Here is an 18,653-nt window from a genome sequence, read left to right as displayed (position 1 = left end):
TGGGTTTCTGCCTTGTAGGTTGAGAGTCCTTACTCTGAGATCCAGGCATCTGTGGATGAGTTTCAGAGAGTCCGTGAATTATATAAAAGAATAATAACTATTTTTATGTTTCCTGGGGAAGCATCTGTCTACCTCTTCCTAGTCTCCCTAAGTGATTGCAACATAGAGAAAAGATGTATGTAACCTGCTCCTAATTAAAGCTTCAGCAGCACTACTGTTCCTTGGCTGCCTGGGCTTTGGACATACCTGGATTCAAACCCCAAATGCCTTCCCTGGTTGCTCTAAAACTTAACTTGAACCTCGGTTTCCACATGTGTAAAACTGAAGTAGTAATCCCTACCTCTCTGACTTGTCTCAATAATGTATGTCGAAGACGTTCTCACAATGGTTGGTACTTAGTAGCCATTTAAAAGTAGTGGTTTTTCCCCCATTCAGGGTTCCTCCCACAGTGATGACTGTCTCAGAGACCAGCAAGATGCTAGTCTCATCATCAAAGAAGCTAAATCACAGCTTATCGATTGATTAAATCACATTAGAATCCTGTGCTTTCAGACACCAGTCACAGATAGGAGTGATATAAGGAGTTGAAACATGAACACATTAGTGGTAATCAAATCCAAAAACCTTGGTTCGTGTGCCTAGTCTCTATATCATAATTTATATGTATCAATTCATATGTCTCATATTGTACCTGCCACTAATCTAATCCCAGTCATAATTTAATTGGTGACATTGTGATTCAGATCCCAGGCATTACAGAAACCAGCATGAGATGGATATGTGACACAAGGGCATGTTTGCCCCTCAGATGTTTTTAAAAAATAGAAGAGACTGAGGAGCTTAGAGTTAAACAGCAACACAGACTAATAGCACCTCATGAGGCACACCTTGCTGAGTGCCTCAGAAAGGTATACAAATCTTGAGAAGCAAAAAACAAAATTGTAGTAGTAATGGTGGAAGGGTGTTTTATAGAATAATTAAATAAGTAACTGTGAAAAAATAATCACCTAGAAAAATATTGCATCTTACATTATAATATGGTAAAATGCATGTCATAATCTTGCTAATAGCATTGCAGATCATTCTAATCGTGGTCCACATCTTATCTCCTTTTAATGAAAAGTTGTGACAGCCTCCAGCACTCATACCACAGAGCAAGTGTCATAAAAGCCTACAGATTAGCTCACTTATGAATCCAGTGTGATCAGTGAAGGGCTGAACTGCATATCTGAGTTCTCTAGATGACAAAAATTTGGAATCTCAAGACCCAGACCTGAGAGAGATATTCCAAGAGTATATTAAATGGAAGGTTGTTTTCATATTTTGAACCTTTCTTTTCTTTATAAACAAAATATGTTAAAGAATTTGGCATTTTCCAGTTTTTCAGAGAACGTTAGTGATCATATATTTTCATGACATAGTGATATTTCTACTCATCACTGGATAAAGTCCAAATTCTTTACCACTATACATATACATATGTTTATATATATATTTATATTTATGCCTATATTAGGGACTAATAAATATGTGGAGACAGAAAGATGAATAAGCATGTCATAGATTAGGCCTTCAGGGAGCTTCTTCTCCATTGGAAGCAGTCAAACAGTCAAATAATTATAATGGAGGTGGTGATGGGAATGGTAAACCTTGTGATAGGAACATCAGTGATAATATGAGATCGTGTAACAGGGACACCAAACCTAGATTCAGAGAGTCAGGAAATATTTCTTGAGAGAAGTGACACCTGGACTGACCTTAAGGATGAGTAAAAGTCCACCAGCTGAACACAGCAGTGGGATCGAAGGAAAAGACTATTCCAGACAGATGGACTGAAGGACCAGAGACAGTGAGGCATGGGATGCATTCTAGAAAGTGGAAGAAATTCAGTATGAGTACAGTAAACATTAGCAAGTGAACAAAACATTACAAAGAAATAAAGATAAAGAAAGAAACAGATTCCAGAGTAACTTTGCATGAGAAAATACACAAAATTGTGAATACGGCTGCTCTGGGAAAACTTTTCAAACCTTTATGATGATAAATGATCACTACTTCCTTTATCCCCATGGGTCTGAACCCTTGACAAACCTGGATGGAAGCACCTAGAGAAAAACAATTACAATCTGATGTCTGCATGTTAGATATCAGATGGTCTTTGGGTCCTCACAAACCATCAAAGTAAATCAATCTTCAAAAGTCTTCGGGTAAAAAGGCTGAAAGAGAGACAATCATTATCACCATAAAACCTCCATCGCAGCGACAGATAGACAAAATCAACAAATAGACAAAATAAGCATATAATATAGTGTTCCTATTCAATAAAATACTAAGAAAATTAATGTTTGGTGCCAATTCAAGGCAAATGGCCTAAAATGGGCCCACAGAATAGCAGCTATCTAAAATTACTCTGACTCACATTAAAGCAAGGAGGTTCCCACACAGAATATCAAGAAATCACTATAACTCGATCCAGTAAGTCCTAGACTTTTACCTGCTATGTATATAATATATATACTTATTTCTGTTTTACTATCCACTATTCTAATGCACATCGCAGAATAGATCATATCCTACCTCTCCGACACTATGCAGATTACAAATTACTTGGACTTAAATTTGAGAATTTAAACTACTGTTCTTTTGTCATTTTTGTTATTCTGATAATAGAAGCACTTCTCTATTTTATTAACTTTATTGTAATGTTAATTAAATAAATGGATAAAGGAAAGGTGTGTCATATTACAGCCTAGTGTCATGCTGTGCTTTATTGATTAACAACAGAAACTTAAAAAGTAAGAACAATGGCAAATAGAAAACATCTGAGCAAAACTAACAATTAACTCCTTTCCTTTAGTCTTTTTCTTTTTAAATGTTTTTCTAGAGCAAATTTAATAACAGGGAATAAGTCTGATCAAAATAAAACTCTATAATTTACCCATTTGTTTACTAAGAGATCTTCATTTTTCTCATAACTGCAATTGTTTTGTCTGTTTTAAGTGGTACCGAAAGATAATAACTTAACTCATGTCTCAGGTTTCAAAATAATTTGCCTTCTCTAGTATTGTAAGGTTTAGAAGCATGCTTTCCTATCCAAGTTGTGCTTACACATAAAAATTTAATGACAGAATTATTGCTTATGATCCTTCACATTTCACTCTAACCATTACAGACTATGATGCATACCTATATTTAGAAAGCTTTGTAATATAATTCAATTACAGGAACTAAGCACAGATTGCATTTTCCCCCGACCATTAATTCTATCTCAAGTCTTGGACAGAGACTTTTTAATTTTATATTTGTTCTTCAACAGTGTGTATAAAAAATGCACTAAAAGCTGCTGCTTTTTCAACAACACCATGGTCACAGTTAGTTAGCTATTTAATGCCACCAAGCACAAGTCAGGGCATGCAACGAGCATGAACTGGACTATAAAATCACTGTGATGGATTTAGATCCCTGAGTCCCTAGTGCGTTCTGTACTGATACAGCACATGAGCGAGAAGTCTCATCAAGATGCAAGTTTAAATAGGAATCTATCCTGCCACATCCACTGATAAGATTAATTATAGATCTCTGAAACTGATGTGTTTTGTTAATTTCTGGCATCACTTTATTAGGAGTGGCTTTAAATAATTCTCTTTTCCAGAGTGACACTTTTCTATATATTTTCAGTTTTGATAACTTACTGAGTCACCCATAAAAGCTTCCATTACTTATTTGCCATTAGTCGTTGCATCTGTCCTTTGAAATTGGGACAGTCTTTTTGCAATAGTGCCAAAATGCTGAAAGAAGGAAAGGGCTCTCTCTCTGAGACTATTCAGCTCTTTTCTATCAGTCATATATCCTCAAATGAGAGAAAAGGGCAATAAATACAGCACAAAGACACTTTGTCTTGTGAATAACATTATCTACGTTTTATAGAAGACCCAAATGATCTTTTTTTAAAGCTGAAATTTTGGCTTTAGTAGTGGCAACACACTACACTATTTGTATATAAATTTATGTTATATCCCAAAAGAGTTTAAAGCACAAGTTTGTAGTAGGACAGACATAAAATTGAATCTGTATCAGTGTTTACCAATCGGGTAAAGTTATTTAATTTCTTTGATCTTTAGTTTTATAGTTTATAAAATAAAAAAGATAGTACCAAATTTTGTATTTATCATCATGACTAAATAATATGATACACAGAAAGTAATTATTACAATTCTTGGCCCATCACAGTCACTAAATACCAGCTTAAACATAAAAGTGCTATTTCATAAAATATATTCCTAAGATTTCTGTTGACATAGTCCTCTTAAATGTGAATCCAAGAAGTGAATGTTATAAAAATCTTCAGAGTAGATCTTACTGAACACTCAAATCTCTTTATTTCATTATGATCCTTGTGATGGATGCTTGGAGTTATATTTTATTGATACAGTGTTCAATATTGTTAACTGAAAAACTGCTAAGCTCAATTAGGTTTTATTTTTTTCTCCCATCTTCTCTAATGTCTACAACAGTACTATTAGCTGTGGGCTATAGTAGGATGGAGCTGGATTTTCTGGACCATCTTCATTTGCTCTCTCTCTCCACATCTGAGCTCATATCCCCCCATCATATGTACCAAGCTCCTTACTATCATCAAGGCTCCACCACAAAAAAAAGCCTTCCTTCTGGGCACTGTCTTGACTAATTCCTTTTTTCATAATTCCATTTTTCTTTTTGTTATGATATTGATCAATATCCTATTGACGATGATGTAGAGAAAGATACTTTCCATTATCTGCTCTGGATTTGGGGATGGACTGTCTAGCTGTATCTCAGTGTAGAGGAAGACCAAGTCGAGGCACTAGGTTCCTCTTGAAAGGCAGATCACAGAGTCACTCTGGAGCAGAGGTGAAAGCGGTATCCAGAGTAGAATCAGGTTGACAAAAAGAATCTGGGGCTGAGGTTAAGTTGGGTAGAAATCAATAAAAAAATAAGGTGGTCCAAAAGAAGTAAGGAACAATGTTAGGGAGTGGATCAGACTCCCTAGTGGATCAGAATCGAGTAATTAAATGGTGAGTATTATAATTAGAAAGCGTTTTTTCTTTTTTTTTTTTTTTCTTTAATGTATTATATTTCTTTAGGCTAGGAACAGACTCTAAAAGAATCAGCCTGGACAAAAAGCAACATGGTTATTGTCTTCATCAAAATTGTTATGATTATCATCATCATTATCATTATCACCATATTTTCAGAAAACAAAAGAAAATAGATTAGTGTTGCATTGAAATGGTTCAAACAATAGATTAAAATAAAACTTGCTTATTATTGTGCAGTCTTTATTCATCAGGTGATTTATTGATTTTTTTAGATATAATTTGCATAATATACAATTTTACATAAAATAAAATGTACCATATTAAGGGCTTCACTTCAGTGGTGTGTATCCTCCCCCTCTACATATACCTAAACAATCTGATTGTTTTATTATTATTTGACCATGTGTTGAAAACTTTTGATAGTTTCAATCCAAATCTGACTCCTCGTTAATCAAGATTTTACTTAGTGTGTTAGTTTCTTATTGTTGCTCTAACAATTTAGCATAAATTTAGAGTCTTTCTTTAGGGGAGAATTTGTTTCCTGCCTTTTTCAGTTTCGCAGGTCCCTGCATCCTTTGCTTATATGGTCCCTTCTATCATCTCAAATCCAGCAGCATAGCATCTTTAAATCTCTCTGTGACGGTCCCTCTTACCTCCATCTCTTACTTACACGAACCTTTCTGGTTATATTTGGGCCTACCCAGATAATTCAGAATAATGTCTCTATCTCAAGATCCTTAATTCAATCACATCTGCACAGTCCCTTTTACCATACATGGGAACATTCACAGGTTCAAGGGATCGGAACGTGCACATCTTGGAGGTGGGGAGTGGTTATTCAGCCTACTACACTGAGATTAATATTTATATTTTATATTGCATAAATAATAATATTGTGGTATTTAAGTTCTTCAAGATCTTTAATCTACATGAAATTTTTTGAATACCTCTCTGAATTTCATAGCATATGAAATTTAAATAGCTCTTCTTAAAATGTGTGTTAATTACCTAGGGAGTTTATATTTTTCCAAGCTGTGTAAATTCCATCTGAAATGCATTCTTTTTTCCAATATATACAAAAGTATGTCTATATCACATTATGCATGAATTTTGTCTATGTTACTGAAAATTTGGAAGTCTTTGGGGATGGCCATCTATTTCATTGATTCCTTCTTTCCTCTTCTTCCTCCTGTGTTCTCCTCCCTTCATCTTATCCCTTCTACCTTTCAGAGTACCTGGGATCTCCAAATTCTTCTTTTTCTCTTAGAGAAAGCAGTATATCTTTAAAAAACACCAATTAAAGACTTGAAAAACTACATCAAATTACATTAAAACAAGGGACCTCTATTTAAGAAGTTTCTGTGTGTATTTAAAACTGCTGTGGCTGTAGCTGGCAAAATAATGTTTTCCTCCAATTATAAATACAATGCCATAATTTATTTTAAATAGAGATTGTAATCATAGATAATTCAAAGATGGTACTAAGCATTTATATTATTTGGGTACATATTTGATATAGATATTTGAGTAATATCTTCCTGGCATTCCTCACTTACTAATTTAGCTTGCTTTTGTTAAGTATGCCAGACACTTTCTAACTGTAAATACAATAATGAGAAATAAAACATGAAGTCTTATTTCATTGGCCTATATCATTTTTATTGATCTTGTTTACCAATTTGCCATCCATATCTTTGGTTTGCCTATAGCCTTTGGGTAATTGTCTAGTAACTAACCCTGGGGTCGTGGTCAAAGTAAATTGATATTAGTAGCAGGCTTGAGTTTGACACTACTATAAATGGTGTTCATTACCTTAATCTCAGTTGCCATGTAAATAACCATGTGGAAATAAGATATTTCTGAGGAAAAGGTGATTTCGCCAATAAACCTCATAAAGACAAACACAGAACACAGTGAGATCTCAGAAATTTTAGTTTCTTTATGTATCCACAGTGTATATGCACCTTGAAACCAAAGCTTTAAGCTTGGAAGTACTATGTCTCTCTGCTCAGCATATAAAAAGTGATACAAATTAAAATATTTTTGAATGATTACATAAATATATATATCAAATACGTGGTATCTTTCCTTCCCAAATAATTTGTAAACTAGTCATCCAGAAAAATGATGATGATATTTTTTCTATTTTAATTTACTATTCATTTATTTCACAAGTCTTTATCAGCATTAAGCTAGATTCTCTCTACTCTTTCTTTTACATCTCCATGCCCACATAAAACTGGGCTCAGTACACAGTGGATACACAGTAAATGTTGCTGATTGACTGGAAAAAAAAATTATGAGGCCATTATTATTGAAGTTTTCAGGTTTCTTTTCCTAATTTTAAAATGCCTTTTTCATTTTAGATCACCCGAAGTAACTGTCTCACCACATCAATCTATTGATTCTCACTGCATGGAGTGAAGAAGAAACCACCAGATCAGGTATGGTTTCCAGTACTAAAAATTATTCACTCAAAATTAATATGTATTCTGCATTTCAGAGAGGAACACTAAAAATATTCTTACAGTTGAACTTGGGGCAATTGATTTTGGAAGTTACCAGAATTTAAAAGACTTTTTTTTTTTTTTTTTTCAAACACAAGACCTCTTTTGTGGAAAAGAAACTATTTATACAAGTACTTTTTGAGGCTTCTACATTGCAATTTACTCCACCTAATAATTACCCTATCAACACATATTCTGTCTAAATGTCTTCAGTCACAGTCCTTCTAACGTAATCTGGGTGTTCATTGTTCTTCTGTTTGATATGCACTGGAAGCCCATGGTGTCTTCTTATTTTAATCAGTATTTGAATGCATTGTCAGTTGACATAAAAACAACAATGATTAGTAGGACAGATGTTTCCCTTAAATGTGAAAATGTAGGGGCTAAAACCACAAATTAACCCCAAAGCTCACAGTCTTTGCATGCATTTTTCAAGAAGTGAGATAAAAATTGTTGTCATGTGAAAATCAGGAGCTCGTCAAAGTTGTAAAGATCTGTAACCTGCAAAATAATGTCATTTTGAAGTAACTCAACTACCTACTCTGAAAAATGAACAAACAACTGTAGTATGTTGGTAAAATGAAATATTTACCTTTAAAGATGTTGAATTTGACAAAGAAATTGGGAGAAACATTGAAAAAAGAAACAGAACAAATGGAATTTCATGCCAGATGCATTAGTATATAATAGAAGGATTAGAAGAGCCTATGAATGGGATTAACACTATTCATTTGTATAGTATTATTTTTATTAATATTTTATGTTTCCTGTGCTTATTGGCTGAGAATGCTATAAAAATCAGTTGTTCATGACATTTAGTTATCAAAAAGGTAAATATCTTACAATAGTTAACTAATTTCTTTCATATTGGTTATGTTTATGTTCTGTTTCTACGTTTATTCCTTAGTATTTTTCATTGAAATTTCTAATTATACCTTATGAGAAAAATTTAAAAATACAATGTATGTGTCAATGATTCATAGTTAAGGAAAAAGTTGAGGCGAAGGTGATTCCCTTTTCTGCTCTCTCTCTTTTTGTCTGTAAAAACTTTATTTACATAAATTTTGTGATAATTATTTTTCTTCAACCTTCACAGATACTTGTTGAGAATAGATAATGAATAAAGCTGCAAAATAAAAATGAGCAGCTCAGACTGGGGTTAGGCTCTTAGTTAGCTAATATCCCAAGAAACTGTTTCACCTGTGAAAGCCTGTATTAAGGCAGAGCAGCTCTAAAACCCAATTTAGGATGTAAGTTACCATCACTTCAAGAGTTATAACAAGATTTTCTGAATGTAAGTCTCAATCATAGGGCTCATTGTATGATGATCCTTTATTTTTTGACTGAATTGCTTAAACAATTATTAATAAAAGGGATGAGTATCTTTGAATTATAAGGAGTCATCCAGCTACTGACCTGCTCAGAGTTTGTAGAAAAACACTATCCAGTTCTCTTTAGATTATTAGGCCGTGAGTCTAATCTGCTCCATTAAAGCTTTATTCATATGCAATTAGAAGATTAAAATGAAGCATCTTTGGAGTCAACACCCATTACATAGTTATCAGTCTTCTTGGTCGAGGTGGTGGCATTACAGTGGGATATCTGTCTCATCATACTTTCCCTATTTCATATCTTACCACCTCCCCAAAACATACACAGTTGTCACTGCTTTTGACTACAGCAGTTCACTTAGCATATACTGTTGTTTGTTTTAATGCCATAAACTTAGCTAAAGACTTTCAGCCAAGCTCACATTTGAAAAATCAAATAAAGAAATAAAGTAATAGTGTTTAATAGTGCATGCCATCACCTCCATGACTCTGGGCAAACCTTAAACTCTCCTTCTTCCTACTCATTGGATGAAACTTTCCTGCTGGAGAAAGCCTAGCTCCTCTCACAGGGGGATTTAATATCCTTGTTTTTTTTAATTTTTTTTTTATATATCAGACAAAGAGATCTATATATTTTAATTGCTCCATTTGATAACTCTCTGATTATTTGAATCTCCTCATAGAATAAGTACGACATAAAGTTATAGACAAGTAGACTTAGGTTCAAGTCCCATCATTGCCTTTTACTACCTGTGGCTCATGAGCAAGCTAGTTAAATTATTTGTGCTAGAGTTTATGCATTTCTGGGTTGGGAATAACAATATTACCTAAAAGAGTTTTTCTAAGGATTGAACTAAAAATACATTTTAAGTTCTTAGTATACTAGGTGACGCAGAACAAGCACTCAAAAATGCTAGCTGTATTATGAAGCTGCTCAAATTATTAGAGTGAGATACACGCGCACACACACACACAGAGTTAGCATAGGCAATAAGAATGGCTTATCTGCTTTCAAATCATTGGAATTGAAAACTTCTTAATACCAAAAGTGCACTGAATATAGCTTGAAGTTTGAAATTTGTAGTGTGTAAGGTCTTTATTGCTATTGCTTATCATTATAATCACAGAAAGCTCCATATATGGAGCTCAATATTTGAGAAAGCCATGGTAAAAGTGACCACAGATATCATCTAGCCTAAAGATGTTTCAGACTGGATTGTGTTTATTTATTTTGATTTGGTTTGGCTTCTTCTGTAGAACTATATTATATTAAGAGTTCTATAAGGAGAGCTGATCTGTGTGGGAATGAGATTCTTGTCTGTTCAATTCTTGTCTGTTCAATTCCCCCGTGAAGACCATCCTTCAGTTTGCTCTGATCTCCCAGTGCTTAGAAAGCACAGTTTTAAGAACACTGACCTATTTCAGTCCCGTAATTTTTAGGATGGAGAAACCAAAGCTAAGAATAGCGAAGTGACATGCCCAAGGCCACACCAAAAGAGGCCAAGTCTGGGTATGCTGAGTCCTATCTGTGGGATTGTTCTAACTCTTCAGTAGATTATAGTGAAAATTTAGAACAGTAAATATGACTTTGAAAAATGTGGTTTTCTCTCCCTTTTTACCAATTATCTTTTAAAAAAATCTTTTTAACTTTATTTTTTATTTATTTAAAAAGAATTTTTTATCTCCATAGGCTATTGGGGAACAGCTGGTGTTTGCTTACGTGGGTAAGTTCTTTAGTGGTAATCTGTGAGGTTTTGGTACACTCATCACCCTAGCAGTATACACTGAACCCTATTTGAAGTCTCTTATCTCTCACCCCGTTCCCACCCACACTTTACTCCTGAGTCCCCAGAGTCCATTGTGTCATTCTTATGCATTTGCATCCTCATAGCTTAGCTCCCACTTATGAGAGAGAACATAAGATGTTTGGTTTTTCATTTCTGAGGTACTTCACTTGGAATAATGGTCTACAATATCATCCAGGTCGCTGTGAATGCCATTAATTCATTCTTTTTTATGGCTGAGTAGTATTTAATTTTACACACACACACACACACACACACACACACACATATGTCATTCACATATATATGACAGTTTCTTTATCCACTCATGGATTGATGGATTTGTTTCACGTTTTTGCCATTATGAATTGTGCTGCTATAAACATGCATGTGCAAGTATCATTTTTGTATGATAACTTCTTTTCCTCCAGGTAGACACCCAGTAGTGGGATTGCTGAATCAAATGGTAGTTCTTTAAGGAAACTTCACACTGTTTTGCATAGTGGTTGTAGTAGTCTGCATTCCCACCAGCAGTGTAGCAGTGTTCCCTGTTGGCATGTATTTTTTTTTTTTTTATTATGGTCATTCTTGCAGGAGTAAGGTGGTATTGCACTGTGGTTTTGATTTGCATTTCTCTGATCATTAGTGATGTTGAGCATTTTTTCATATGTTTATGGGCCATCTGTATATCTTCTTTTGAGAACTGTCTATTCATGTCCTTTTCCCGCTTTTTGATAGGATTGTTTTTTTTTTCCTTGCTGATTTGTTCGAATTCGTTGTAGATTCTGGATATTAGTCTTTTGTCAGACGTATAGATTGTGAAGATTTTCTGCCACTCTGTGGGTTGTCTGTTTGCTCTGCTGACTGCTCCTTTTGCTGTGCAAAAGCTCCTTAGTTTAATTAAGTCCTAGCTGTTTATTTTCATTCTTATTGCATTTGGTTTTGGGTTCTTGGTCATGAAATCCTTGCTTAAGTCAATGTCTAGAAGGTTTTGTTCAACATTATCTTCTAGAATTTTTATAGTTTCAGGTCTTAGATTTAAGTCCTTAATCTATTTTGAGTTGATTTTTGTATAAGGCGAGAGATGAGAATCCAGTTTCATTTTCCTACATATGGCTAGCCAATTATCTCAGCACCATTTGGTGAAAAGGTTGTCCTTTCCCCACTTTATGTTTTGGTATGCTTTGTCGAAGATCGGCCTGTTTTTATACCAGTACCACACTGTTTTGGTGACCATGGCCTTATAGTATAGTTTGAAATCAGGTAGTGTGATGCCTCCAGATTTGTTCTTTTTGCTTAGTCTTGCTCTGGCTATGTGGGCTCTTTTCTTGTTCCATATAAATTTATGATTCTTTTTTTCTAATTCTGTGAAGAATGATGGTGGTATTTTGATGGGACTTGCATTGAATTTGTAGATTGCTTTTGGCAGTATGGTGATTTTCACAATATTGATTCTACCCATCCATAAGCATGGGATGTGTTTCCATTTGCTTGTGTTGTCTATGATTTCTTTCATCAGTATTTTGTAGTTTTCCTTGTAAAGGTCTTTCACCTCCTTGGTGAGGTATATTACTATGTTTTTGTTTTGTTTTGTTTTGTTTTGTTTAGCTATTGTAAAAGGGATTGAGTTCTTGATTTTATTCTCAGCTTGGTTGCTGTTGGTGTATAGAAGAGCTACTGATTTGTGTACTTTAATTTTATATCTGGAAACTTTTCTGAATTATTTTCTCAGTTCTTTGAGCATTCTGGAGGAGTCTCTAGGGTTTTCTAGGTAAATGATCATATCATCAGCGAACAGTGACACTTTGACTTCCTCTTTACCAATTTGGATGCCTTTTATTTCTTTCTCTTGTCTGACTGCTCTGTCTAGGACTTCCAGTACTATGTTGAAGAGGAGTGGTGAGGGTGGGCATCCTTGTATTGTTCCAGTTCTAACAGGAAATCCTTTAAACTTTTCCCCCTTTAGTATTATGTTGGCTGTGGGTTTGTCATAGATGACTTTTATCACATTGAGGTATGTCCCTTGTATGCTGATTTTGCTGAGAGTTATAATCACAAATGATGCTGGATTTTGCCAAATGCTTTCTCTGCATCTACTGAGATGATCATGTGATTGTTATTTTTAATTATTTATGTGGTGTATCCCATTTATTGACTTGTATATGTTAAACCATCCCTGCATCCCTGATACGAAACCCACTTGATCATGGTGAATTCTCTTTTTGATATATTGTTGGATTTTGTTAACTTGTATTTTCTTAGGATTTTAGCATCTATATTCATCAGGGATATTGGTCTATAGTTTTCTTTTTTGGTTATATCCTTTCCTGGGCTTTATAATAATTTAGGGAGGGTTCCCTATTTCTCTATCTTGTGGAATAGTGTCAATAGAATTGGTACCAATCCTTCTTTGAATGTGTGGTAGAATTCTGCTGTGAATCTGTCTGGTCCTGGACTTTTTTTTTGTTGGTAATTTTTAAATTACCATTTAAATCTCACTGCTTCTTATTGGTGTTTGGGGTATCTAATTCTTTCTGATTTAAGCTAGGAGGGTTGTATATTTCCAGGAATTTATCCATCTCTTCTAGATTTTCTAGTTTATTTGTATAAAGGTGTTCATAGTAACCTTGAATGATCTTTTGTATTTCTGTAGTGTCTGTTGTAATATCTCCTGTTTCATTTCTTATTGAACTTATCTAGATTTTCTCTCTTCTTTTCTTGGCTAATCTTGCTAATGGTCTATGAATTTTATTTATCTTTTCAAAGAACAAGCTCTTTGTTTCATTTATCTTTTGTAATTTTTTTGCTTCAATTTCATTTAGTTCTGCACTGATCTTGGTTGTTTCCTTTCTTCTGCTGAGATTGTTTGGTTTGTTCTTGTTTCTCTAGTTCGTTGAGGTGTTACCTTAGACAGTCTGTGCTCTTTCAGACTTTTTGATGTAGGAGTTTAGGGCTATGAACTTTCCTCTTAGCACCACTTTTGCTGTAACCCAGAGGTTTTGATAGGTTGTGTCACTATTGTTGTTCAGTTCAAATAATTTTTAAATTTCCATCTTGATTTAATTTTTGACCCAACGATCATTCCAGAGCAGGTTATTTAATTTCCATGTATTTGCATGGTTTTGAAATTTCCTTTTGGAGTTCATTTACAGTTTTATTCCACTATGGTCTGAGTGAGTACTTGATATAATTTCAATTTTCTTAAATTTATTGAGGCTCATTTTGTGGCCTATCATATGGTATATCTTGGAGAAAGTTCCATGCACAGTTAAATAGAATGTATATTCTGTGGTTGTTGCATGGAATATTCTGTATATATCTGTTAAGTCCATGTGTTCCAGGGTATAGTTTAAATCCATTGTTTCTTTGTTGATTTTCTGTCTTGATGACCTGTCTAGTGCTGTCAGTGGAGTATTGAAGTCTCCCACTATTATTGTGTTGCTGTCTATCTCATTTCTAAGGTCTACTAGTAATTGTTTTATGAATTTGAGAGTTACGGTGTTAGATGCATATATGTTTAGAATTGTAATATTTTCCTGTTGGACAAGGCCTTTTATCATTATATAAATAGAGACATTATGTAATGTCACTTTTTGTCTTTTTTAACTTCTGTTGATTGAAGGTTTGTTTTGTCTAATATAAGAATAGTTACTCCCGCTTGCTTTTCTTGTCTATTTGCATAAAATTTATTTTCCCACCCCTTTACCTTAAGTTTATCTGAATCCTTACGTGTTAGGCGAATCTCTTGAAGGCAGCAGATAGTTGGCTGGTGAATTCTCATCCATTCTGCAATTCTGTATCTTTGAAGTGGAGCATTTAGGCCATTTACATGCAATGTTAGTATTGAGATCTGAGTTACCATTCTATTTATCGTGATATTTGTTGCCTGTATACCTTATTTTTATTGTATTTTTGTTTTATAGGTCCTATGAGATTTATGCTTTAAAGAGGTTCTGTTTTGATGTGTTTCCAGGATTTGTTTGAAGATTTAGTGCTCCTTTTAACAGTTCTTGTAGTGGTGGCTTGGTAACGGTGACTTTTCTCAGCACTTGTTTGTCTGAAAAAGACTATATATTTTCTTCATATATGAAGCTTAGCTTCGATGGATGCAAAATTCTTGGCTGATAATTGTTTTGTTTGAGGAGGCTGAAGATAGGACCCCAATTCCTTCTTGCTTATAGGGTTTCTGCTGAGAAATCTGCTGTTAATCTGATAGGTTTTCCTTTATAGGTTACCTGGTACTTTTGTCTCACAGCTCTTAAGATTCTTTCCTTCGTCTTAACTTTAGATAACCTGATGACAATGTGCCTAGGTGAAGATCTTTTTGTAATGAATTTCCCAGGTGTTCTTTGTGTTTCTTGTGTTTGGATGGCTAGGTCTCCAGCAAGGCTGGGGAAGTTTCCCTCGTTTATTCCCCCAAATATGTTTTCCAAACTTTTAGATTTATTTTCTTCTTCAGGAATGACGATTATTCTTAGATTTGGTCATTTAACATAGTCCCAGACTTCTTGGAGGCTTTGTTCATATTTTCTTAATCTTTTTTCTTTGTCTTTTTGGATTTGGTTAATTCAAGAACCTTTTCTTTGAGCTCTGAATTTCTTCTACTTGTTCGATGTTATTGCTCAGCACTTTGCATTTCTATGAGTAACCATTGTTTCCTGAAGTTTTTATTGTTTTTTATTTATGCTATCTATTTCATTGAATATTTCTCCCTTCACTTCTTGTGTCATTTTTTTTTTTTTTTTTTAATTTCCTTACATTGGGCTTCACCTTTCTCTCGTGCCTCCCTGGTTAGCTTAATAACCAAACTCCTGAATTCTTTTTTAGGTAAATCAGGGATTTCTTCTTGGTTTGGATCCATTGCTGGTGAGCTAGTGTGATTTTCTGGGGAGGTGTTAAAGAACCTTGTTTTGTCATATTATCAGAGTTGATTTTCTGGTTCCTTCTCGTTTGGGTAGACTCTGTCAGAGGCAAGGTCTGGGGCTGAAGGCTGTTGTTCAGATTATTTTGTCCCATGGGGTGTTCCCTTGATGTAGTACTCTCCCCCTTTTATGGATGTGGCTTCCTGAGAGCAGAGCTGTAGTGATTGTTATCTCTCTGCTGAGTCTAGCCACCCAGCAAGTCTACCAGGCTCCAGGCTGGTACTGGAGGTTGTCTGCAGACAGTCCTGTGATGTGAACCATCTGTAGGTCTCTCAGCCATGGATACCAGCACCTGTTCTGGTGGAGGTGGCAGGGGTGGTGAAATGGACTCTTAGATTTCTTAGCTTTGGTGGTTTAATGCACTATTTCTGTGCTGGTTGGCATCCTGCCAGGAGGTGGCACTTTCCAGAGAGCATCAGCTATGGTAGTATGAGGACGAAGAGGAGGTGGTTGGGGCCCTAAAACTTTCAAGAGCATACACACTTTGTCTTCAGTTACCAGGGTGAGTAGGGAAGAACCATTGGGTTGAGGCAGGGCTAGGCATGTCTGAGCTCAGACTTTCCTTCGGTGGGTCTTGCTGCGACTGCTGTGGGTGATGGAGATGATGTCCCCAGGTCAGTGGAGTTATGTTCCTAGGAGGATTATTGTTATCTTCACTCTGTCATGCAGGTTGTCAGCGAGGTGGGGGAAAGCCAGCAGTCACAAGCCTCACCCAGCTCCCACAGAATCCAAAGGGCCAGTCTCACTCCTACCATGTCCCCATCCCCAACAGCACCAAGTCTGTTTCCAGGCAGTGGGCAAGCAGGACTGAGAACTTGCCCCAAGCTACCTGCCTCCCAGTTGAAAAGCAAGTATGCCTTTCCTTTTTCCCCTGCCTGTGGAGTCTGCATACCAGATTCATGCCCTTCCCTGAGTTCTGGCCAGGAGACTTCTTGATCAGTTCAAGTTGTTACAAAGTTCAGTTGGAGATTTCCTTCTCCCTGTGGCCTTTTCCCAACGCCTCTGTCCACCCTCCCAAAGGACACCTATGAGGCCAGGCAGAAATGGTTTGGTAGAGGACCCATCAAGCTCACAGAACTTTTCCCACTGCTTCGTCTACCCCTGCATTTTACTTGGCTCTCTCAATTGACTCAGCTCCAGGTAAGGTTAGAATCTTGTGTCGTAATCTAGACCTTCAGTTTCCCCAGTGAGGGTGTGTGTTTGGGGGCAGATGATCTCTCTTTCCCATTTCCACAGTTTGGGCACTCACAGTACTTGGGGTGTCTCCTTTGTCCTGCAGGAGCAGTCTGCTTCCTTCCGAGGCTCTGTGGGTTCTCTTGGGTTTCCTGATTTATACCTGCAGTCGTTTTGAAGCAAAGATTCATGATGCGAGCCTCCACACGCTGCTCTGTCCCAGTCAGAGTTGCAATCTAGTTCTGCCTCCTGTCTGCCATGATCTGCCCAATCCTCCCCGCCCCCATTATCTTGTTTTGGTTGTTGCACATGTATTACTGCAACAGTTCTCCAACTGTGGTTGGAGAATGCATGCAACTAGCAATGCATCACTTTTTAGAACTACAGATTCTTGGGCTGACCTCAGACCTACTGAATCAAAAACGCTAATGGTGGTACCCAGCAACGTATGCTTTAACAAAATCTGCAGGTGATTCTGACATTTCACAAACGTCTGGAAACCACTGCAATTTTTTTTTTAATTAGCTCCACATATAAAATAATTTTAGTTACTTGTCTTGCCTACCAACAACCAAAACACACTAGTAAGAAACATAAAATTCTATAAAGAAAAGAACTGGTAGAGAATGAAACTAAAATTAGCTGATCACCTACTGTAGAGCAAGCACTCTTTATTTTCTCTTAGCTATGTTACTTAATCCTATAGCAATATTCTGAAGTATGCATTATTATCCCAACTTTACTGATGGGAAAATTCAACTCAGAGAAACTAAATAACTTGTCCAAAATCATTCAGCTAAAAGCTGCAGGTCTAGGATTTGGATTCAGATACAGTTGAATCCAAAGCCTTACTGTATTGAAGCCCAGTGGGTTTCATACACAAATGGAGTGGAATATTTGCAACTTTAGGGAAAAATTATTTCTTTAGATTTTTATTGTCATTATGGAGTGCTTCTATTTTTATTATACTTGGTATATAATATATATCTTTTGATGTTATACCTTTCTTGATGTTACAAGGAAATAATAATTTGACACTCTTACATGAGTATGCCTTTTCTACTCATTTCCATTCTACTTACACCTATTTGAATATTAATTTCCAAATTTCTGAATACTAGCCTGTGACAGGCTAATAATACACATGTATATGTTTTTACTTACTTTAACATTTCTTGTAAGAAATAAATATAGCTCCAGTGTATCCTGTTTGGGACATCAAAAAAGTTTCTGAAAAATGAATCATCACCTTATAATGCAGGCAAAATTATGTAAGTCTTATGTAAATGTAATTACATATAGGAGCAATTACAAGAATATGCACTATAAATGTTGGAGCCATAATATAGGGAATCACAGGAGGAGAAGGTAATTAAGCATCTAGGAAGAAGTTTATCAATTTTTATGTTTGAAAGAAACAGTAAATTTCTTATTGTGTTCTGCAGAGGGTGTGGTGAATAGGTGGTCTGATTAGGGAAACTCAGGATAAGGAGATACTGTGAACATTAAGATTGTTCTTGTTGTTGAAGCTTCTCGGTTCCCAAGCTTTTAAGATTACATGTCAGTTATAGACCTGGCTTATCTGTACTAGAGATTGGTTTGCAGTGAATGGTCAGAGAGGGCAAATTCTCCTTGCCCACTCCACATTCTAGGGTATTGCTTGTAAGAAAGTCAGTCACATGGTTTAGTTCTAGAAGACTGAACTTGACTAGACAGGTTGTACTATTGGCTGCCAGATGAAAAATGTATATATATGAGGAGATAAATGCACAGAATTTAGCAGAGAAGTGATTGTAATATCAGCACTTGAAGATTTATATCAAATATTACATCTGAAGCATGATATAGAGCCTCTATA

General features: G+C 35.6%; 1 protein-coding gene across 1 annotated transcript in view; it reads left to right on the top strand.

Annotated features, from left to right (window-relative positions):
- TENM4 (teneurin transmembrane protein 4) overlaps positions 1-18,653 on the top strand; it is a 3,098,737-nt gene that overhangs the window by 753,922 nt on the left and 2,326,162 nt on the right. Inside the window, exon 3 of the mRNA XM_050757454.1 lies at positions 7,445-7,522. The gene's annotated coding sequence lies outside the window, so the exon portion shown is untranslated. The remainder of the gene's footprint in view (positions 1-7,444; positions 7,523-18,653) is intronic.

Source organism: Macaca thibetana, chromosome 14 (genome assembly GCF_024542745.1).
Source record: "Macaca thibetana thibetana isolate TM-01 chromosome 14, ASM2454274v1, whole genome shotgun sequence".
NCBI classification, from domain to species: Eukaryota; Metazoa; Chordata; class Mammalia; order Primates; family Cercopithecidae; genus Macaca; species Macaca thibetana.
Note: the sequence above shows the minus strand (reverse complement) of the source record. Positions and strands in the feature narration are given on the sequence as shown.